The 24,043-nt window shown below is 42.2% G+C and overlaps 1 long non-coding RNA gene across 1 annotated transcript; it reads right to left on the bottom strand.

The window, feature by feature from the left end:
* Positions 1 to 1,823: 1,823 nt before the first annotated feature.
* LOC138265677 (uncharacterized) lies at positions 1,824 to 23,943 on the bottom strand. Its single transcript, XR_011199403.1, has 3 exons — positions 19,405 to 23,943; positions 18,507 to 18,585; positions 1,824 to 4,255 (listed from the first exon to the last, which is right to left on the bottom strand). It is a non-coding gene; the product is annotated as an uncharacterized lncRNA (long non-coding RNA).
* Between the last annotated feature and the right edge of the window lie 100 nt (positions 23,944 to 24,043).

Genomic DNA, 24,043 nt, shown 5'->3' with positions numbered 1-24,043 from the left:
TTGTACCCCCACCTTTGGCATTATTTTTGTTATTCCCTGGTTGAAACACCATAGTCCTAAAATCGATTGGGTTTCTCGAACAGTCACCTTAGACTCCCCCTTCTGCATGACCACATGCTATCAAGAAGCCTGATATCCTGTGACATCCATACATTGTGCCGCAACCAATGACCCTTCTCCCACTATTCTAACAGAAAAATATAGGGATTTCCAAGACGTCTTTGACCTAATCAAAACAACTAATTTGCCACCCCATAGGGTTTATGGTCATCAGACAGACCTACAGACAGACAGTTTCTGGAGGGGTCCTTCCATGCAGCAGAATATATGCATTAACAGAACCAGAGAATCAATATTTGCGCAAGCATGTGGATGAGTTGTTGAACTTGAGGTTTATAAAAAGACATTCTACTTCTTCCATTTTGTCGCCTCTTTTCTTTGTGGCAAAAAACAGAAAATCAATCTGGAGATATACAGGCTTGTATTGATTACAGAATGGTTAATAAAGCAACCATCAAAGATCCTTACTTCTTGTCTCTGATACTGGTCCTGTTGGACCAAATCAGAGGGTCCACCATTTACACCAAGCTAGACTTGCGTGGTGCATATCACCTGATCCGTGTCAAGGAAGGAAATGAATGGAAAACCGCATCTTGGAGAAAGTTTGGTTTGTTTGAATACACAGTGAGGCCCTTTGGGCTTTGCAACACCGTGGCAGCATTCAAATGCTTTATCAATGATGTATTACATGAGTTCCTATATAATGGTTAATAAAGCAACCATCAAAGATCCTTACTTCTTGTCTCTGATACCAGCCCTGTTGGACCAAGTCAGAGGGTCCACCATTTACACCAAGCTAGACTTGCGTGGTGCATATCACCTGATCCGTGTCAAGGAAGGAAATGAATGGAAAACCGCATCTTGGAGAAAGTTTGGTTTGTTTGAATACACAGTGAGGCCCTTTGGGCTTTGCAACACCGTGGCAGCATTCAAATGCTTTATCAATGATGTATTACATGAGTTCCTATATAATGGTTAATGAAGCAACCATCAAAGATCCTTACTTCTTGTCTCTGATACCAGCCCTGTTGGACCAAGTCAGAGGGTCCACCATTTACACCAAGCTAGACTTGCGTGGTGCATATCACCTGATCCGTGTCAAGGAAGGAGATGAATGGAAAACCACCTCTTGGAGAAAGTTTGGTTTGTTCGAATACACAGTGAGGCCCTTTGGGCTTTGCAACACCGTGGCAGCATTCAAATGCTTTATCAATGATGTATTACACGAGTTCCTATATATCTGCACTGTTGTCTATATAGATGTCATCTTGATATCCTGTAAAAATAAGCAGGAATATATTCAGCATGTGGGGGCCATTCTGCAATGTGAACACTCCCTGCATGACAAATTAGAAAAATGTACCTTTAATCTTGACTCAGTAGTTCCTTGGATATCACATATTACCCAGCAGCATTACCATGGACCCCCAAAAGGTAGACGCTATTCTTTCATGGCCACCCCTAGATCTGTTAAGGAAGTCCAAAAGATTCTTGGCTTCACCAATTTTTATAGGTGCTTCACCCCACAATTCTCACAAATAGTGGTCCCTATAACCACCTTATCAAAGGGACCACCATTTATCTGGTCTCGAGCAGTGGAACAGGCCTTCACAACTCTCCAAAGAAGTTTCACCTCTGCTCCTATTTTACACCACCCAGATCCTGAGCAGCCATTTCATGTTGAAGCCGATACTTCTTAATTTGCTTCGGGAGGTGTGTTATCGCAAAAAGATCCACAAACAGGTCATCTCCATCCTGTACACTTTTATTCTAAAAAGCTCCTTCCAGCTGAACAAAATGATACCATTCCTGAAAAAGAACTATTAGCTATTAAAACAGTATTTACTGAGTGGCAACATTATTTGGTGGGAGCAAAGCACACTGTCTCCATCTACATCTAACATAAGATCTTTCGTTCAGTTAAGGCTTTGAACCCTAGACAAATGCACTTGCTTCACTTCTTAAGCGATTTTGATTTTATTATCACATATAGACCAGGGACCAAACAACTTCAGTCAGATATCTTGCCATGTATTGGGCACCCAGAGGATGCTAGTTCTTGTAACCCTCCCAGCATAATAACTGTAGACAACGTGCTAGCTTTAACCACAATAGATGCCTTCATGGATAATGTCAAGAAGGCATCTCATGACCTCCTCCCTGAACAGTGGCTCAGAAAACCATACAATACGATCAAACAGGACTATTACATGCAGGAAAATTGTACATTCCAATGCAGGAATTGCAACATCAAGTACTAGTCTGGAGTCATGATTCCGCACTGGATGGACATCCAAGTGTACAAAAGACTTTAGAAAACTTTTCATGAAAATGTTGGTGGAAAACCATCCGCCAAGATGTTTTGGACCATGTCAATTCATGCCCAACCTCTGCTCTGAACAAACCTTCATACCTCGCTCCCACTGATCTTCTCCAACCCTTGCCGATTCCCCCTAAACCATGGCACACTGTCAGCCTGGCTTTTATTACAGACTTACTAGAATCTAACAAACATACTACTGTGTTAGTTGTAGTAGACCTCTTGTCAAAAATGACACATTTTGTGCCACTCAAGAAATTACCAACAGGGCTGAGCTAAGCACTCTGTTCCTATATCATAGTCAAACTCCATGGCTTGCCCACGAAAATAATCTCTGATCGTAGCAGTCAATTCACATCAAGATTCTGGAGGGTCTTTTGTCATTTACTTGGCATTGAAATAGCACTATCCACTGCTTACCATCATCAAATGGATGGTCAAACGGAGAAAGTTAGCCAGACATTAAAACAAAAACAACAAAAAAAAACAACTCTCAGGTGCCTCCTGCCCTAACAGGGACTTGGGACCAAGCCCTACTATTGGCACAATTCACATATAATAACTCGATCCACTCAGGGTTAGAGTGCTCACCGTTTTATTTTCTCACCAGCACCCATCCCCATAAACTCCCAGTAACCCGTCCAGGCTTAACCCCTTGAGTTCCCTCTGACACTGAACGACAAAAGATTTTACAGGGCCTCCAATGGAAAGTGAAAAACAAGCTAGCTAAACACAAGATTCAAATGAAATTACAAGCTGACAAACACAGAAGCCCTGAACCCATATACCAAATTGGAGATTCAATATGGCTCGCTACAAGTAACATTACCCAGGCAGGTCCCAGAAATCTGCAACCCCATTATCTAGGACTATTCAAGATCACACAAGTCTCAGGATCAGTTATGATGAAGCTGGAACTACCTCCCGAATATACGATACACCCAGTATTTCATGTATCCCTGTGAAAACCCTACCACCCAAACACCAGACCTGACTCACCACCCCTCCAGTCATCATCAATGAGCATCAGGAAGATGAGGTACGTTGCATTTTAGATGCTAAGCGAATCCATGGTAAACTGCATTATTTGATAGACTGGACATGATATGATTGTTCTGAGCATTCTTGGGTGCCCCTCGTTAGGTGTTAGGTGTGACAATTTAATCTGTTAAATCCTATGAAACCATGCCCAGCACATCGGCCTTTTGCAGGGGCGAGGGAGAACTGTTGTGGGTACACTAGCACTTCCAAGTGCTTGATTACAGTAAGATGTTGTTGCTTGCAACATTCAGACTTATTTAGTTATATTCATTACATCACTGAATATCAAGTTTGCAATAAACAATGCTTGTTAAACGTCTAATTTACTATCACCAATGATTGTTGATTATGCACATTGTATCCCACCTGCTAAACTTGTGCCAACTGTAACTGTTAAAACATGTGCTCTTCAAAATGGGATATGTATTAAACATGTGCCACAATCAAGAGGATAATTGCTCATCTTCTTAACAAGCAATCAACTGCCAAAGGGTACATGTGCACATATGATTATTTAAGGATGCTTGTGAGTCTGCGGCCTTGCTTGGCTTTGTACGTATTGCTTTGCCCCCCTCCCCCCCATTTTCCAGCCAAGACAAGCTGCTTGTCCTCCAGACTGCCTCCAGTCGAGTTCCACTGCAAGCCAAGTTCCTTATTCCCCAGCCTGCCTCCAGTTCCACTGTTCCTCGTTCTTCGACCAGCTTCCAATTAAGTTCCAGCATTTATCGTCCACCGACAGCCTCCAGTCGAGTTCCGGCATTCCTTGCCATCCGGTCGGCTTCCTGCAGAGTCCCAGCTCTCCTCTTCCGTCTTCTGCAGACAATCATGTATTTCCTGTAACAGAGAGGAAATAAGAAAAGGGAAAACAACAGTTTTGGTTCTTCTGAAATTTTCGAGCAAGTAACTTTATGTGAAGGTAAAGAAAGATTAATCAATTAAATTAAACAAAACAGATCTCCGTCTTTTAAATAATTTATAACAATAAGAACTAGCATAATTTATCGTTTGAGTGGGAATTCCAGATACTGCTAAACAGACATTAAGGAAAGACATATTTCCTGTAACAAATCCCTCCCCTCCCCTGAGAATTAGGAGATTAGAAATACAGCAAGTTTATCAAAACTATTATTGGCAAGAGATTACGCCAGAACACAAAGAAGCTCTTTATTTAAGCTGATAGTTTTTGTTTGGACATGGTTTCAGAAACTCTGAAAGTATTGTAAAAACAGGAAGAGACTTACTCAGCTTTACAGAAAAGTATGCATGTGTCAACAATAACTGACAATATGCTGTGTACAATAGTTTATGCAAGCTCAATGTGTTAATGGAGTAATTCTTTTGCACCCCAGAATCCTAAAAACCAAGAACCCAGTATTTTGAGAAATCATAAGTCCCAATGCCCAACATGACAAGCTGTCCAGGGTCCAGCAGTCCGATTCTGCAGTCCACGAAGCAGAAGGTGGTATTTTCTCTTTTTCTCTTCCCAAAACCATGTTCCCATTGAGGATTTAGAAAGGGCAATGTACTCTTCAACGCAGTCCCGTTAGTCCTCACCGGCATTGGGGTATTGTCATCGCCCCATCAGAATGTATGGAATTCAGATGAGTGGCTCGCACATAACAGACTTTGAGGATATTCCTTTATTCTTAAGCAATATGAGTCAAGACCAAACCTCAATAAGCTCTCCAACTCCACCCACTCCCAAAGCTGTTGCACTGCAGGTTAAAACTACCAACGCTAGCCATGTTTTAAGTGTCTTGCCAGAACATTTTGAGTATCAAAAAGCATTAATTAAAAGCATGAAACCAACAAAGATAATGCCTGATGCCACTTTTGGCCTCTTTGGATGTATCATACAGGGTTGTCTCCCTCACCTGGGATGGTTTATGTAGTAAACATGATTTCAGTTGCACTTTAACACAGCTGTAGGAATCACCTATCCTCAATGAGTGCAGTTCTGGGTCTGTGCCCTATTTTATCACCTTTTTTCTGCATATTTTATTCACGTCTGGACTGACAAGCTAGTAGCAAATATAACATTTCTCTTCAGACTCCAAGATTACGTGGTAGAGTCACATCATTCAGTATTTCCACATTACAGCTCTTGAGTTTGCCAACTGTCCTTTATATTAGGCTGGGGAGGGACAAGTCACTCCACTCATGGATATTACGGAATTTGGGCACTCTATGCTACACGGAGTTCCCAAATTCTGCCATACAGCATGTGGTGGAATATTTTTTCTGTTCATGAGAGCAAGAATTGCTTTGGGAATTCATGCACGAGTCCCACAATAGCATCAGGCCGCTTGTGAGCACAGATGAGATTTTGCACCCACTTGTATAGCTTTCGGCTGCGACAGAGCCTTTAAATTACCTCGGGTGCTATTCGAGCAGAGTCTCTACTGGAGAAGCAGCTAAATCTAATCAAAAAGATGTTTGAGTGGATTTGTCACTCCAACGGGCCATTCAAGTTGTTTTATTGTGTAAGAAGCCTTTTTTTTGTTTGTTTTACTTTTTTACCAACAGGAAGAAAGTGCCTCAGAGACTCCAACTTCCTGTTCCTGTCAAGCAGGCTCCTCCCAGAGATTTATCCACCTCCTGGTCAGTTTACACTTTGATTTCAAGATAGTAGGATCAATATCTGGCTGCTGAATACATACTTTCAGATTTAAGGACTCTGTTTTTGTGGTATCACACTAGGAGGTTCAAAAACTATCATATAAGGGTGTTGTTGATAAAGCATTTACCAGTATTTCTTTGTACTTTTATTTGATTTTGAAATTTCCTTGTCGTGGGTGGCCTGGAGTTTCAGTAGGGTCCTTGTTATTTTTTGCATTTCATGTTGCACCTTTTGTAAAGGAAGCATTTTGTACAGTTCAGTACCTTTCCTCCATGTTTGTTACACTTGCAATATTCATTTATTTTACTATGCGACCTTGTCTGACAGCCATCTAGCCAGTAGGCCCAGTTCTAGTCATCCGTGCATGAAAGAACTGTTTCTGTGGTATATGTTCTTAAAACATCATTTAAGGCAGGGATGGCACTGGATTTAATTAAAGTGTTGTCTACTGTTGGTATTTCATTTTTTTCCCTGCAGAGTGTATTCGTGGGGTATTGTTTGATGTCGTAGAAGAATGTATGTTGTTGTAACATTTTATAGCCCAGTTAATTTTTGTGTTTGGCATTTCTGTGGTGTTTTCGTCAGTGTTATTATGCCTCCTTTGTTTGGCCAGTGTGTGTGTGTGTGAGTGCGTTTGCCATACGCCACTATTTGTCTTTGTTCTCAATTCCATGAGGCCAGGGGACATTTAGTGTTGTCTCTGTCAATAGGCCTGACTGTGTTCTTTGGTCGCCATGCTTGCGGTTGTTGGTTTGATTATGTGGCCGGAGGCTATTTTGTGTACTCAGCCAGTGTGCTTTTGCCATAAGCTTGCACGTGCTCTTTGTTCTCCATGCCTCCTTGCTCACTGTTGTTGTTTCACCATGAGGCTGGTGGCCATTTTGTGCAGCCAGCTAGTGTGCTTGTCATAGGCTTGCACGTGTTCTTTGTTCTCAATGCCTCTTTGCTTGCTGTTGTTGGTTTGCCCATGTTTTTCATTTTAATTATTTGATTTTTTTGGAACTTTATCTGTTCAGTTTTATTTTATTTTTAAATGTTTTTATTTTAATGTTTTGATTTACATTTTAATTTCTTGCATTTTGCCTCAATCCATCCCCCGCGACTGCCGTAGGTGCTGAGCCGCACAACAGCATTCAATTGTTTAGCTGTTATTCCATTTCCTTCTGGACCCCCTGCCTGCCTTAAAGTAGGTGCATTGTGTACACACACTAGCATCATTCATTTTTTTTTAATGATTATTCAGTTTTCCCCTGCAACACCTTTACTACCATAGGAGCACACTAGCCTTCATTTTTTTAAGGATCATTCCACTTACCCATGCACCTCCCTTACTGTCACAGATGTCTCCGTTAGAATAGCTGCACATACACCAAAGAGCTATATCTGTATGTTGCATTATCCTGATTGGAAATTCAATTTTATGCTATGGTGATATTCTCTTTGTTTGTACTAATTCAAACTGCAAGAATGTCACGTTTCACTAAACGTTTTTCTTGCTTGTTTGCTTTTAGGTGCACAAGAGAAGAGACATCATCCACAGTACTGCCAAACAGAACGCCTGTCCAAAACCCAACCACACAACATGACATCAGTCCTCCAAACTCTTCTATTGGTGCAGCTCCATGCCACTTCCAACTGACAGCTTTAAGATGGTCCCAAAGAAAGGTGCTGCCAAGAAAGTGGCCAATGAGAAGCAGCAGCTTTTCACCACAGGCATGTCTACCACAACCTTTTTCAGGAGATGTTTGCCTGCCGCTCCGGCCTCTGGGGAGGAAACTCAGAGCAGCACTCCAGAATCAACTGCACCACCTCAACCTAAGCGCAAGCCCATGACTGTTGCGAGGCAGCCACTGCAATCATGGCAACGCAGAGGATCAGTGACGTTGAATTGGATCTGTCCCTTTCGCAAAGTAGTACCCAATTGTTTCACGAAACAGAGCATAGTGGACAGCAGCCCCAGCCAGCAATAGTAGATCATCTTGAAGCTGAGCAAAACAGTAGGTCGAGTATCCTCCGAGCAAGAACCTCCTCTTTTAGAATCACTGGCTCCCTGATCTCCAGGAGGAAGAAGGAAGGGTAATCTACCATCTTGTCCAAGCACCCCTTCTGATGATGATGATTTGGACAAGGAGTGGAACACTGCAGAGTCTGGGAGAGGTAAGGGGAAAGAAACAATATAAGTTTCTGAAAGCCTTAGCATTATGAGAAGGGAGAAACATAACGACAAGCCAGTCATTGTTATGGGAGCTGGCACAGAGGAGTCCGACATTACCCCGCCTATTCAAACTTCTCCGGGGGATGTGGCACAGGTATCACCCCCAGCTCCAATATTTGTAAACCTCCCAGCTGAAACCTGCACCAACCCCTATCTCAGTAGAAGTATACACTGCAATTGACAACACACCCACCTACCTCCAGTTCTTCTTCAGGCATTGGCACTGGCAGACTGAGGAAGTACTCCTCTGTAGTTTGGAACTTTATTATGCTTATCAAGAAGGGGGCGAACATTGCAATATGCTGCATTTGTCAAACGATTGTTTGTCAGGGTAAGCCTGATTCACATTATAGTAGTGGAGGCCAAGTGACCCATATGAAAAAACATCACATAACCTGGTGGGAGGAGCACCTTAAAAAATTGCTAAATGTGGTGGTGGTGAAGGTGATGAAAGCCAAGAAACATCTGTTCCAATCAATTATGGGAGGTCATGAGGAAGAAGAGGGTTACATATTTAGAAAAACTGCCCTGTCCCCAGCAGTGCGCCAGCTTCACCGGCCTCAGTGACCTCAAAATGACAGTCAGATGGAGACACCACAGTATACAGCGACTGCCCCACAATGCACATTGAGTCTACATTCTCCTACTTTTCAGAGTGGCCCCACAAAAGAAGAAAATCCAGGCTACTATTACAGGATTGTTTAGACAGGACGAGCCCTACAACCGCAACAACTCAACGGCCTGTTTGTACAAAGGGAAGCTGGGTAAAATGTGAGCACTGGATCACCGAGTGGGACTTTTAGAATTTGTGGCAGCCATCTGCCCAAAATGGATTGTTTCAAGTTGACCTATTTTGTCAGAGTTGCTGTTTCAGCCCTCCACCACGGTGTGCTGCAATTGGTTGGACAAGCTTCGCAGCAAAGTGCTGTTCACACTATCCACCTGACGACAGACATGTAGACCAGTTATCAAGCAACTGATTAAATGTGTGTCACTGCATACTGCATCTCTTTTGTGGGAGTTAGGCAACAGCTATCTATAGGTCTCAGTGCTAAAGATACTTTTAAGGATGTTCGGCAGCATGCAACAGTAGCCATGTTCGCCAAGAAAAAACCCCATACAGCTGCAAACATCTTGGATGAATTTAACAGTAAAGTGTTCGAATGGCTGCGACCCAGAGGTCTCAGAATTGGATTTATTGCCACGGACAATGGCAATAATATAGTCAAGGCCATGTCAGATGAAGGCTATTTTAGGGTCCTGTGTTTGGTGCATTCCATCAACCTGGTTGGGCAGGACGGTCTCTAAAAAGAAGACATAGTCAGCAACATACTGACCACTTGCAGAAGAATCTGCACTCATTTCAGTCATTCTTTTAAAGCCCAGTTACAGATTATTGGGCACACTAACAGCGTAGCAATAAAAGCCTGTGCCAACACATTGGAACTAGACCTACTACATGTTGCAACATCCGTTCGAGCAGTGCGGACAGATCAATGACTGTCATTCAAAGAGGAGGGGAGGGGATGCAATTGGGAAAAGTATGACCATGGAGGTGAACAAATGAGGCCTAGTCAAATGCCAGACACAGATGCTATTCCCTTTGAAGTCTTCACATGGGAAGTTAGCAAGGAGGACAGTAAGAGGGGCCAAGCTCTCCTGTTGTTGCATCTGCTACAGGACAAGCTAAAGGAGATGTCTGAAAGGTTTGCGCTCGCAGGTGTGAAGGAAAACACAGAAGTGCATGCCTTGGTTGAGAGCTTAATCCTTCACTTGGCTGTTAGTGCAAGGCTGTAAAATTACATCACGTTGTCTGAAGAGTAAATCTGTGTCACACTACTTGATACACAGTAAAAACACATTGTGGCCACTTTCATTCCTTTTTGTAAAGGGGATGATTCAAAATACAAGTGGTGGACTTTTGAGCAAGCCTGAGACCTGGAAGAAGAACAGCTGGAAATTACTAGAGTCCCACTCCCAGGCAGAAGTTCTGGGGTGCAGCCTTCAACTTCCAGAGGGCAGTTTGGTCTTACACCAGCCAACACCAGCCACAGCCATAACTACAGGAACAGAAGAATTGGCCAAAACGTCTGCATTAGCCTGGTTTTAAGTGGCAGATCTTAAGTCCAGTGCAGAAGCAAAAGAGGTCGAGCAAGTGTCCGCACCAATGACCATTGAGAGGATGCTGCAGAAGAATCTGGATGACCCAAAAAAGAGGTCCATGTAGATCAAAACCCATTGGTGTATTGGTATGGGAAGATTCACCAATGGCCAGTGCTCAGCAGGCTAGCAATTAAGCATCTGGCTTGTCCTGTAACCAGCCTGTCTGCTGAATGTGTGTTCAGTGCAGCAGGTGCAGTTGTCACAGTGAGAAAGACCAGTCTCTCGCCTCAAAACGTGAAGCGTTGACCATAATCAAAATGAACCAACATTTCATGCCACACGATTACACCATTCCTGAAACACCACAGGAGGAGGAGGAGGAAGAAGAAGAAGATAGGTCAGAATCAAGTGTGTTAGATTATCAACTATTTGGCTAACCACCTGAGTTTGAGGACGAATTCTACTTCCCGGCCTAAGTATGCCACCATGGTAACTTTTTAAATTATTTTTTCGGCAAGTCTCTCTCGTTGCCAAAAAAAAAACAAGCATTTGCAATGCTATGGGTCTCACATTTGCTTGAGTTAGAGCTAATAGGGTTGTAAACTCCTAACTGGACTTTTCTTGCCACATAAACTGAAAATGAAAAGTAAAACAGTTTCACATTAGCGAGCCGACGGCTACCATTAGCGTGAAGGAGACACACAAAAGGAAATAGAAGTTTGCTCGCAGTCAAACGTATTGGCAAAAGTGCAATTATCCAAAGCGCTTGACTACTGCCCGGAGAGAACGTGCTGCGTAGAAAATAAAAATAAAAAGTAGTCCAGAAGCCATGCGGAAAACACAGAGCCTTGTATATTTTCAGTAGTTTACTGGTGCTCTTGAGGAGGGCTAAACACCGGGAAAAGCATGACATATGCATGCCTTTCACTAATGAAATCAAGCGAATTTTAAAAGGCAACCTAACGAACCAACCAAACTGATGGGCATGACATGGGTGTGGTTAAAAGGCCACAGAGAGATTACAACAGGTGCCAGAGAGACCCTAAAAATGGAATAATATGTAATCAATTACTTGAGACCAATACGCCAAAAATCCAATCAGTCAAACTAGAGATATGCAGTTTTAAAGATTTAAGTGAAAATAGTGACTGAAGCACAAAGTGCCAACTGCGGATATCTGGTTGCACCAGACCAGGACAAAGTCACAAGTTCAGGCCGACCCCAATAAAGTGCAGGCTGGATGCAAGGCAAAGTTAGGCCCACTGAACAAGAGTACCTTAAATCCTTGTAGTGGAGTGTTGCAAGATCCTGCATTGAAGATGCGTCATGTAACTATGGTGATGCTAGGCTGGTGTAGAGATGCAGTTTCCTGGAAGTGTCACTGCATGATGCAAGGCTGTGATGCAAAGTTCTGCATCATCATCAAGGATGGTGTTGACGAGGGCTTGCAATGAAAGTCCTCCATCAAAGATGCATTATTGTCGAGGATTTTATAGATGAGGGGCTTGCTATGTGAAGACCTTCGCTGACTATGTGTCATACAGCAGCAGTTCCGAAGGGGAGCTGCAAGGAGATGTGCCACACTGAGCCAGTTCTGCCCACAGGAACGATGCTGGGCTGGGAGAGCAACTTCAGGCCCACATCCAAGGGCCCATGAGTGGGGTCACACCGCTTGTGAGTTAGGACTAATAGCAGAGAGTTCAGGTGATGGGTTCAAGGTGGTTGCAGCCTTCTGTCACTGAGGTTCTGATCAGGAAGCCAGCCAACTAGTCCTTGGGGTCACTCTGGTGGTCCTGGGTTCAAAATGTAGGTCCAGTCCTTTCACTCAGGCAGCAGAGCAGTAGGGTAACAGAGCAGCAGTCCTTCTTGCAGGCAGCATAGCAGTAATTCTGAGCATCCACAGGTCCAGAGGTGTGCTGAAGAGTGGGTCAGAGTTCTATTTTTAAACCTGCTGCCTTTTTTTGAAGTAGGAGAAATTTTGAGCTGGCTGCATTAACAATGCAGTGGTGATAAGTCCTTTGTGTGAATGCAAGGTGCAGCCTATTCAGTTGCAATCATATAGGGCCCAACTCCACCCCCAACCAGCCAGTTGATGCCCCATCCAGGCACACCTAATCCATCTATTCTGTGACTGGCTGGCAGGCAGGAATAAACAAAAGTCCAACTACACCTAATCATGTGACCCAGGAACAGGTGGCAGGGACCATATAGGGCAAGAAAATGCCAACTTTCTAGAAAGTGGCATTTTCAAATTTGTAACTTAAATATCAGACTTTATGATTAAGGAGGATTTCTAATTACAAATTTCTCAGACACCAAAAATGAAAGTTTACCTGTTCGCACTCTAAAGCTAGCACTTATTAAATGTAATAAGGAAACCCAATGCTATCCTACGGGAGAGTAAGGCCTTGCAGTAGTGAAATACAAATGTAAGAGTTTTTCACTATCTGGACATGTAAAAGTTAAAAGTACATGCCAATCTTTTAAGTACAGTGTATCCTGCTCAAATGACTATGTAGGCCATACACTAAGGGTGAATTATATGTATTAAAAATGAAGGTTTAGGCCTAGTTGCCAGGTCTGAATGGCAACTGCACATACAGGCTGTCTTAAAAGGCCTGAGACTTGTTTGTAGGGCTGATTAAGTGGGTGGTACGAACATTGCTGCAGGCCCACGAGTGGCATTTAATTAATTTACTTGCACGAGCACCACCTTACTAGGGAATAAATAAAATGTGCCAATTAGGTGTAATCCAATTTCACATGGTTTTAAGGCGAGAGAACAAGCACTTTAGCACTAGTTAGCAGTGGTAAAGTGTGCAGAGTTCGAAAAGCCAACAAAAATTAGTTCAGTAAAACAGGAGAGTGAAGGCAAAATGTTTGGGGATGACCTTGCAGAAAGGGTCAAATCCAGCATGCTTGTCATCATTTCTTCTTTTTTTTTTTTTTTTTTAACTCTGTAGCTACCATTTTACACCACACTAGCCTCCTTCCTTCCCCTCCCATTTCCCTCTCACCCCTGCTGCCATGCAACACCATTCCTATCCACCACAGCAATTACTTGGCACCAGAGTGATGAAGGTAAATTCTGGGAAGGTGTCTGTGTTCATAGGCCAGTCATGGTTTTATGTAAACAGTCTGTGACTGACCTGCGAACACAAAATAGGTCTCCTGCAGCCTCATTTTATTCAGCAGCTAGGGTGCCAAATTGTTATCCGCCCACGGTGCTCTCCAATCAAGGGCATGTTTTGGATGAGTGGGACAATAGAGACATTACGCAATGTATCATGATGGTCTTTTCTGTCGCAGTGCAGAGCTAAGTGCCTGTTTTATGCACCTGCGGGGCATATAGTGAATTAGATATTTCTCTGAATTAGTGCTTTAGTTTCAGCTATCACAGCTTGGAACATTGAGCAAGGTTTTCTTCCTTCTACTTCCGGGCTGTACTATCTGAAAATAAAGCACAAATTCTGAAAATTTTTGTGTTAAATGAATTAACTTTACACCCTGCAGGCGTATAAAACAGTCCATCAAATCTGCTCTATGCCAGAAAACTCATCAAATTATGACCACAGGTTTTGAGAGGGCATCTCTCGCAGGGTACTATTGAACCCCTGAACTGTACAATCCATGTTTGGCCAATGCACATTGCTTTGTATTATCAAAATGCACCCATTAGCAAATGTGCAACTTATGTTTGATATGAATGCTACACATAATATTGGATACTTTTGCCTGGTAAAAAGGATCCTGAGCTAGCACATTTGAGCAGACTATTCCACAGAGTGCGTCTAACGGTGATTTAATATTAGGTTGTGAAATGTTTTATATTTGCTTGCATGCACAGGGATTAGACTTTAAGAAGCAGAATAAAAAATTGAGTCACTCAAAGAGATCACTCAGTGCAAGAGAAGACTGTTTTGTGCAAGATGGCTGCTTTAACATGCAAATACCATTTGGTTGGGGAGCAGCAATGGACGAATATAGTTCTGAAAGGCCAAAAGAAAAACAGTTTTTTATTTCTGGAGCCACTCGTTCTTTCATGTGGTATATTTGATGACCTGTACAGGAGAGGGATGCTTCTGCTTCTGACAGCAGAATACAACCTTCCCATACGACCGGCAGAGGCGTGCTTCTGCAATGACTGACAGTGCAGGCAACAGAAAATCTACAAAATACAAAACAATAGCCTTTATAAGGTGCTTGCTGAATGTTGGTCTTTTGTCAATAAAGCATGCTGAAAGAATCCATAAACACAAGGAAGATTTCTTTGCTGAGTAGGAGTTCGCAAAAAACTTCTCACAAACTATACATTTTGTTTTGCAAAATTACATGTATTATACTGAACACATTTTGACGGTCATGTGGAAGCAAACTGTACCAAAGGCTATATACACCGTTCATACAAAATTCATGAAGGATATTGACAGGAGTAGATCACCAACAATAAGAATTCGCAAAACCTCAAAATCAAGAATTTTAATCAAAATTTTGCTTACAAAGTTAAATGGCTTCACCTAAAAAGAGCCATACTATTTCACCAATTAGTGAGACTATGTTATGGAGTGATGAATAATGATTTATGTATTGGCAGACAGTGAGGAAGGGTATTCAACTAATTAGTAAACTTGATTTCAAGATTTTGCAATGTTTGGGGCCTGATGGGTGATAATTTTTCAAGAAGATGACTGACCCTTTCAAACTTAGCAACAATTTACTTGCAGGGTTTACACTGTTTTTCTGGTTCTCCAGAGACCAGATTAGTCACTTTAGCTAACAAACAAAAGGCTACACAAAATATGTTAATTCTGTTTCCCTACTGGTTCTTGAACTGCAGTGCAATATAGGTCAATCTCACACGAGTCAGGACTGAGACAGAACTACTCAGACCAGGAGGAGGATGGAAGGACTCCGGGCAAGACGACCTCAAAAGCTAGAAGAAGGAAGTTATCAACTTCAAAGAGAAACCATGATGATGAGGACTCGGAGGCCTAGTACTTAGCTATGTGGAATGGAGAGTGGTGCGTTGATTTGAGAAATGCTACGGAGTGTGTGTGCTGCACTGCTGGCAAACGTGAAACTCCTCGTTTTTCCTCTGCGTCTTCTTGGTACACTTCTCATAAAGCTTACCTTTCTTTTGTCCTTTTCCTTTACTGTACAATACAGTTTATGTTTTACAGTCCGCAGGCCTTCTCCTGCCCTGCACTTAACTAAAGACGAAAGCTGAGCTCACCACTCCTGCATACCTACTGGACCGGTTAAGCCAGGCACCCAAGAGTGAAAGACATTCTAAGAAGAATGCAGATGCACCACCCAATATGGCAATACAGTATCATTTTTCTTTTAACAATCATATTTTTTTCAGAACTGGGTGGGTTTAATTCACTCCTCCAGAGTATGATTGTTTTCAAACCTAGACGACAGGACATTTAGATATCTAATAACTTGGGTCTCTGGGGCAGAAGAACTGTTTGCAATGCATTTAATATAGATTTGTAATGCTCATTTCCTTCCACAACAGATGGATGATGATTATGATGTGCCCGCTCATCGCCCTGATGAATATTGTTGGTGTGCTGTGTAGTGTTAGTCTTTGTCACACCTTTCCTTAAATCCTCTTTCCCATCCATTCATCAAACTCCTAACCCTCTTACCTCGGGCTGTGTGATTTGTTAAGGTGTGACAACTTACACCAAATGGATCATACACTTGGTGGGGCAGATGAGAATAAAGGAGACCCCATCTCACTGCGCGATCTTCGATTACGTGAGCAATATCCCACACTAACCCAACCACGCACAAAAGAACGTCATTCGTCAACATTCTAATTCAGGCCTTTGTTATGTGTAAATGCTTAACTTTGTCCACTTCAGAATTTGCGCACACTTTACCTGACGTGAGGATTTTGTAACTTTGGTTTTCATTAAATTCTATGCTCACTATTGCTCAAAATGATTTCTATTGCTATTTTTTGTTATAATATTTGGTTTTCTTTGTTGTGTCGTGGTGGTAGTAGTCTGGTCTCAGTCTTTCTAAAGCTATAATATAAATGTATATGTATAACCTGCTAACTCTACGTTCATCTTTCAATTTAGTTGTCTGTGATGGATAATCCTTTTGATTAATCATACAGTGGGATATCACCTAGGAGGAACTGGGACCTCACTTGTGATGCCCTCCCTGTTAACTCACTACCATTAAGAAGGCACCTTGGGAAAACCTCCTGTAAGGCGTTAGAAGATTAAGAGAGGTAGCAGCCATTGCTTCATCTATTCAGTTAAGAGAACTGTGGGGTGAAGTGAACTAGTTTAGTTACTATGTAACTAACTTTTACTGCAGATCAGATAAGTAATTGTTCATATAGGTTTCTGTAGGCAATAGAGGGATTGACAGCATACCCCCTAATGGTAAATATTGCTACAGAGGGAAGGAGGACAATGGTATAACCTACTACTACTACTAACTAGCATACACTTTAAGAAACATATTAAAAACAGACCGGTTGAGTGGAAAGTCATCAGTGCAAAGTTAAATACATTTATTATATGTTACGTTTGAAGAAGTGTTTCCTTTCACTAAAAAACAAAAAATTAAACCCACCCTCTCTGCTCACAACAGGGCCACCTGTCTCCCAAAACAATATCTCCCCAACCAATGTCCAAAGGTAAATGTTCATAAAAGTCTAAAACAAAGTCCAAAATAATAAAATGCCCTGCACAATTCAGACCCATTCCACCCACAAAAAAAACCTCCCTCCCACAGGAACAAACATTTTAAGAAGGGCTTAGAATGGGGCATTCTCCACGAGGGTCTGCAGGTCTTGGAGCTGGGCCTCGAGGCATGTCATCCTACGGCCCATGTGTGCCAGCTCATGCAGCACTTGGCAATAATGTAGCTGGTCTGAAGGGGGGGGAGGCTGCAATGGTAGTACAGGCACAGATGGCTCCAAGCTGCCAGCGGCACTGGCATCGCCTGGAGGCACTGGTGACTGGCTGGCAGAACTGATGCCCCGGGAAGAGGCATGTGCCCCACCCTCTCCTCCACCAGCCACTGATACTTCACCTGGGCTACCTCCAACCTTTGCCACCAGAGTAAGGCAGCTGTCTCCTGGCAGCTTGGTGATGGACCAGCAGGAGTAGCTATATCAAGGAAGCTAAAGGATTTCTAAAAAAAAAAGTAAACCAGACACTGTGTGGAAAAAAGAAAAATAACTCATTAATGTATATAGTATCCACTATGGAGTACAAGTATTCTTTTCTTGTGCTAAATGAATTAAGGAGAGCTAGCTACCACATTGGCTACTAATTTGTTGCTCTATGCAGCCTGCAGCTGGGGCAGCTGCAATGGTAAATGATCTTATTTTGAGTCCAATGGCCCTGCTCTTCTCCCAATTCCTTTCACCTCTACCCTGACTCCAAAAAAGCACATGAATATTATATGTAGCACAAGTCATGTATAAGATGCGGATAATAGACATGCTGTCTAGCTTAAGTAGACAGTGGGAAAAAACATGCTCTGCAGTACAGGGAAAGGAACAGGACGTATACATTTTATTGGACATTTATTGGACATTTGTCACAGAGTGTCCCATCCACAATGCACAAATTCACAGGCACGTAATCCCACTCTACTTCCTGGACTTAGTCAGTCACTGTAGTTGAAACTGAAAGTTGATGAATATATAAAGGGAAAAATTTGAAAAAGGTGTTGATCCATTATGGAAGCCATTAAATAAACATATGAACTACTTGGCCCATAACGTGGCATATGCTCGGAATGCTTTTTTTTCCCCAAACTGTTTTTGGTAAGCTGGGACAGAAATTAGGAATTAATAAAGGAGTGAAGTACCTAAAGGTGACTGAGTGGGCACTGGGAGGGAAGGGAAAGCCCTTGTTTTTGTTTTGGTTTACAATCTATCGAAAGTTTTGTAAATCCTGCTTTAACTGAAGCAGACGCATATTGCGCAGCCAACACTGCAGTGCTGAATTAAACTATACTGCAGTTAGGTGGGGTTGATGCCCATGGGTCGTTAAATGCCATGGGCACGGAGCTCATGGATTATGATGATGATGGTGGTGGGATTTGACTCCCTTAACAAATACAGTGAGTATATTAGTAATCGTCAATAATCAAGCAATGCGACTTACCACAACCCGTCCCTGCCACCACATGAACTCCCACTTCAACTGCTGCATTATCTGACCCCCGCCATGGCAGTCTGTGCAGCTAGAAAAAACGTAACACGTTTTACATGTCAGATACAACTCCCCTTTCTGTTTTTGTTTTTTAAACAAAATACAACTGCAATACACGACTACAGTTCGGATTGCAGTATCTTCTCTTATATCTAAAATATCACGCTGGGTATTTTGTTGGTTGATAATGTTCGAAAAGCCAGGTAGTCAACCAACCAAAAACGTTTTGTAATGGAGGGACACAGATAGGATGATGACTGAGTCATTTGAAGCTAAATGAAGGGGTAGAATAAATTGGTCAGTGTATGACATATGGTTTTGGTTGGAAAACGCAATGGGACCGTCCCACTACTTTCCTGCCATGCTGCACTGTCATTGATACTGCTGGGATACTTGTTAATACATACAACACAACATTTGGGGGGGGAAGGGGGGCACCATAACCATGGTAACTTTCTCATTGTTTGAGCATGAGCAAGAAATAGAAAGCCTTCTCAACAAACAAGCGTAGAATATCTTGCTTGGGTTTGCAAACTGCAATCTTCACAGTACAGTACCTAATCTATTTTTAGTCTTAGAGTAGCAGTCCACAAGATATATAAGGTAAGGGGGGGGGGGATTAATAACCAAGCAGAACAAAGTTACATATTAGTACAGAGAGGAGGAAGTCAGATACAGAAACAAGAAATATAGAAAAAAGGATAATGCAGGGAGGGATAACAAGAATTAAACATCAAATAGAGCAAAGATGATTTGAAAATAAAAAAAGTTACAATATAAAAAAACAAGGAAAACATTGTAAATGGGGAGAGGTAAAAGGGAAATAAATATTGTTAACAGGAGAACTTACTGGGGGTCATTAGAGTCTATCGCTGCGGCGCTGGTGGTGGCAGCCTGGTCCTGACACTCCAATGCCCTTGGGTGCTGGTGTAAGAAATAAAGAAGATAACAAAAATAGATTAGTGGTACACTAAATCTCCAAGAAAATACGTTGACAGAAAGCAAACGCAGTAACATATTGACATTGTACTTTTGTAAATCAGATCATATACATTACTAGTATCCAGTTGACCTATTCTTAATTACCTAAGCCCTATTCCAAATTTCCTAAAGTACATTTGGAACTACTAATGCATTGCAAAGAATGATCTTTCCTTCTTAAACCCCTTATATGGGCTAAACCAGTGTCCCCCTTTTCAGTTCATAAATGCATATTACAAATCACTAGGAGATTGCTTGGGACTGTACAAGCTACATAAAAAGAACAGACAATGCTAACTCACTGATATTATTACTACTACTCCAGTACCACTATATCAGAGACAGGGCAGAGTAGTCTGCATGAATTCTTAAATAAATCAAGCCAAGTGAGCATCTACAGCGATGAGCACAGCTAGATAGCACCCGAGCAACTGGCTTGCTCAAATTCGATCACATAATATTCATAAATTTTCGGGAACTTAACTTACCTCTGAATGTGAGAAGCATGTTATTTGACAGAAAAAAATAGCATTGTAGGACACCACAAATACATAATTACTCACCAAGCCTGCAAACCTGGACCCCCAGTAGATTGAGCAGGTTCTGCTCCTGGTCAAGGATGTCGGCCCAGTGTGCATCACCTGCTGGTAGGTGCACCGAACTCCTGTATGCCTCAGCAAACTCCCTCACAGCAGCCGATGCTCCCGCAGGGTGTACCCACACCTTGGCCTGCCTCCTGCTGCCGGCATTGAGGGGAGATGTACTAGTGAGGCCAACCTCTGCCTTAGAGAAAATGGAGCGGGAATACACTACTTGGTGGTGCCGGTGACCGTAAGGTGTGCAATTAGCACCTCCTGCACTGGCACCTCCTCGCCCATGCTCTGCAATGGTGCTGGGTAGAAAAGAAAAAAAACGAAATAGAAAGGAAGAAATGAGGAAGTAAAGGGGAAAAAAAAAAAAAAAGGACAAAAAGTCACAGGGAAAAAATAGAAACTTAAAAATACACAAACTATAAAATAAAGGTAAAACAGGGGTGGATAACTGGGATAGGTGGGAGGATTACAGAGATTGAGAGTAGATTGAAAATTAGGCTCACCACCACGCACAGAACAAGAAAAACAAAATGGCTGCTTACGCATGCGACCGCGTGATGCTATTCATGCTTGCTTTGCAACGTGGAAGGTGCTACTCGCACCAATCTGTGTGAATGGGCGGTCAAGCACAACCCCGCCCGTTCGCAGTGAGGTGGCATTCTCACAAATATTTTAAGTCACTTCATGGAATTCCATGTAGCAGAACTGAGTTCCGCCCAGACCTATCCTATGTATCATGCATCTGATTTTGCTTTATGGTGTGCTGGCTCCCTCTGACAAAAGATTCCCTGCTTCCCTAACTCTATTCTCCTTCAGATGATGCCATCATGTAAGTTCTGACTTCCTGGTTCAGGCCACCCAGTTCACTCAATGGTCAATAGCAGGCTGAACTTCTCCCATCCTTCAAACTTGTCTCACCCCTCATCCGGTGTAACAAATTACCAAAGTCTTGGGGTTTCCCATTTACATTTATTTCTTTTTTTTTTTTTAACAGGGCAAATCATCCTATTATTCAACTCCATTTCACGTAGTTGCATTTTTGGATGAGGAAGACTTATGCCTGTCATTGAACTTCCTGAAAGAAATACCTTGGTGTTTGTGGATGAGGCTAGTCTGCTTTGTCTGGTGAACTTCAAAATAGTGTCCATCTCAATAGTTCAAGACTTTTGTCATTATGTCTGTTGGAAGACTCCTTAGTCGAGGGGAGCTCCCTGGGGTATGGTGGACTCATTCCAATAACAAAATGGCAGAAACCCTTTGGTTTTGAGTTGTTCTGGATCTGCGCTTCTATTAGCAATTCAGTGCTCTCACCTTCTGCCACTTCCAGAACTCCTTCAAATCTGATGCCATATCTGCAGTCTCTGTCCTACACATCATCTGCTCTCTGGTAAGGGTGCTGTATTGTTGTGCATCAGCTACAGATGGGAAACCTTGCTGCTACGCTATTACACCAAACTGGACTATCTCTTTTTCAACATTAATGGTGTCAGTGTAAGGATATCAGATGACTCTTTCTGGGGACCCCCACACTGTTAGATGTATGCCCTGGTCAAGACTCTGAAGAAAATGGTATCAGAGCAGGTCAAAGCTCAGTTCTACAGTGCCATCTTGCTGTGTTCTCACCCATGCCCTACTGTGCACAAATGATGCACAAATTGTTTGCAGTGTATGTGATGTTTTAAAGCACAATAGTGTGTTTAAATAGTTTTCAAGGCACAACTATGCTGGGGCATGTGATTAGAACACAGAGTGTATTTCACAGATGGTGAATCAACGTGTGCATTGGTGTCCAAAATGAACATACTCATAGTGGTGGTCAGGGTGGTTTCCATCAGCTTCACAATACTGTGGATTTCATGAGTGCAACTTCACAGATGGTAATCCTTGGTGGAGAGTTGTCTTCTGTGCCCAGCATCTGTGCAGATAACATAAATGCCACCATATCCTTGTTTTTTAAAGTCTGTCCAATTATGTCCTGCATGGGTGCTATAGATGAAGAGATGGGAAAATACAATCTTCCGACAGCTCCAAGGTCCAACGAGTAATGACAGTGAGTGAGGAAACATTAAACCTCTGTTCACAGTACAGTTTCTATCTGTTGCCCAAGTTCAAAAATATAGAAGAAATACATTTCCATTTTACAACTTAATGTTGTTTTATGTCCTTAGTACACAAGGACATCTTCATGTAGTTTAATGTTAATGTTCTGTAGGATGTATATTATTTGTCTGTTGTATTTGTTACTCTAGTGTTCACAAACATGTTGAATTGTGTGGTGGGGTGTGTTCCCCACTTGTCTTATTTTGTTTAATTGTTTGCTAAAACAGGATTTGTGTAGGTCTTTCACACACAAAGGATAGTACAAAGCTGATACATACTAATTTATAATATATTTGTTACATTTTTCTGTCATGTGAGAGAATTTGTTCAATTAGTAGTGGGGTCTGTGCTGCATTCATAATGTATGTGTGTGTCAGTGTCTTTTCCATTCAGCATTAATGAACACAAAGAATGGGGAAAAGCCGATAGGTGCATATTTAAACTCCCTATGTTCCACTGCCTGTGATGTGTGTGAAAAAGGATTTTTACACCTAGCAGGAGAGGTGTTTCTCTTTTGTATATGTGTGCTTTCCTTCAAGTATGATAGAACATAAAGAATGATGTAAAATTATTTTCAAATTTGCATCCCATAAGTTCAAATGCTGTGTTTTGTGTGTGTGATGATATTTGTATTATGTTGTGTCCATCTTTTATGTTAAATGTTTGCAAACAAAGATCCAAAGTTGATAAGTGCCAACTGAACTTGCATATTATCAACTGCTTTGTTGTGTGGGTCATGGAATCTGTATTGACGATAGGAACTTTTCTTTCGTCAAAGTACTCATGACCATCCACACTGATGTAATCTTAAATTCTATATATTCCACTGTGGTGTGTGAGTCAGAGGATTTGTGCTGATGGTGTAGAGTGTATTTTTTAGGGCTGAGCCTGCGATAGCAGGCACTAGCTCATGCATGTCACGTGAGAGACGCCATTGTTAACCAATAGGGCTTGGAGCTCGCCTGTTGCTTACCATATGTTGGCTTTTGCTGCACTCTTTGCAGCCCAAGCATCATTTACGTTCCTTTCTGCACAGCAGAGACCAAACACTGACTGATTCATCTTAAATCGGTGCCCACACACTTCTCCAGACATGATTGAGGACCTTTTTTTTTTTTTTTTGTTTTTTAAATAACTTCTAGTGCCTTGTAAACAGAAGGCAAAACCTACCCAGTTGCACAAAGAAAATTACTTTTCCTTGTCTATAGTTAACTTTCTTTTATGTTGCCACGTCTTCTCATGTTTTGTTTTAACTCGTGGACTTTGTTCTGAAAAAATGACAAGTGTCTTGTTCTATGTATTGCAAAGTAACATTGTTCTTTCTTATATGTAATTTGCAAAACTATGCTATAACACATAATTGTGCACTACACCCCGTTCCTTCCCACTCCGATCCACCCCTACACCAATCTACCTCAATCCAATTCACACCACTCCAATCCATCCCACAATCCACCTAAAAAAACACCAATCCATTCCAAACCAGCACAATCCACACCACTCCAGTTCTCCAAATCCACCCAACACCAATCTACCCCAATCCAATCTACCCCACCTCACAACAATCTGCCCCAAACCAATTCTCACATCAATCCAATCCACCACACTCCAGTCCACCCCCTCCAATCCAACCCACTTCACACACTCCAATCCAATCCAAATCAAACCAGTCTAATCCACACTGATCCAATCCACCCCACTCAACCCTACTCCAATCTAACCCACCCCCACCTATCCAACCCAACCCACTCCAATAAACCACAATCCGATCCATACCATTCCAATACACCCCATTTCAATCCATCCCACTCCAAT

This window comes from Pleurodeles waltl, chromosome 11 (assembly GCF_031143425.1).
Source record: "Pleurodeles waltl isolate 20211129_DDA chromosome 11, aPleWal1.hap1.20221129, whole genome shotgun sequence".
Classification (NCBI taxonomy): Eukaryota; Metazoa; Chordata; class Amphibia; order Caudata; family Salamandridae; genus Pleurodeles; species Pleurodeles waltl.
Note: the sequence above shows the minus strand (reverse complement) of the source record. Positions and strands in the feature narration are given on the sequence as shown.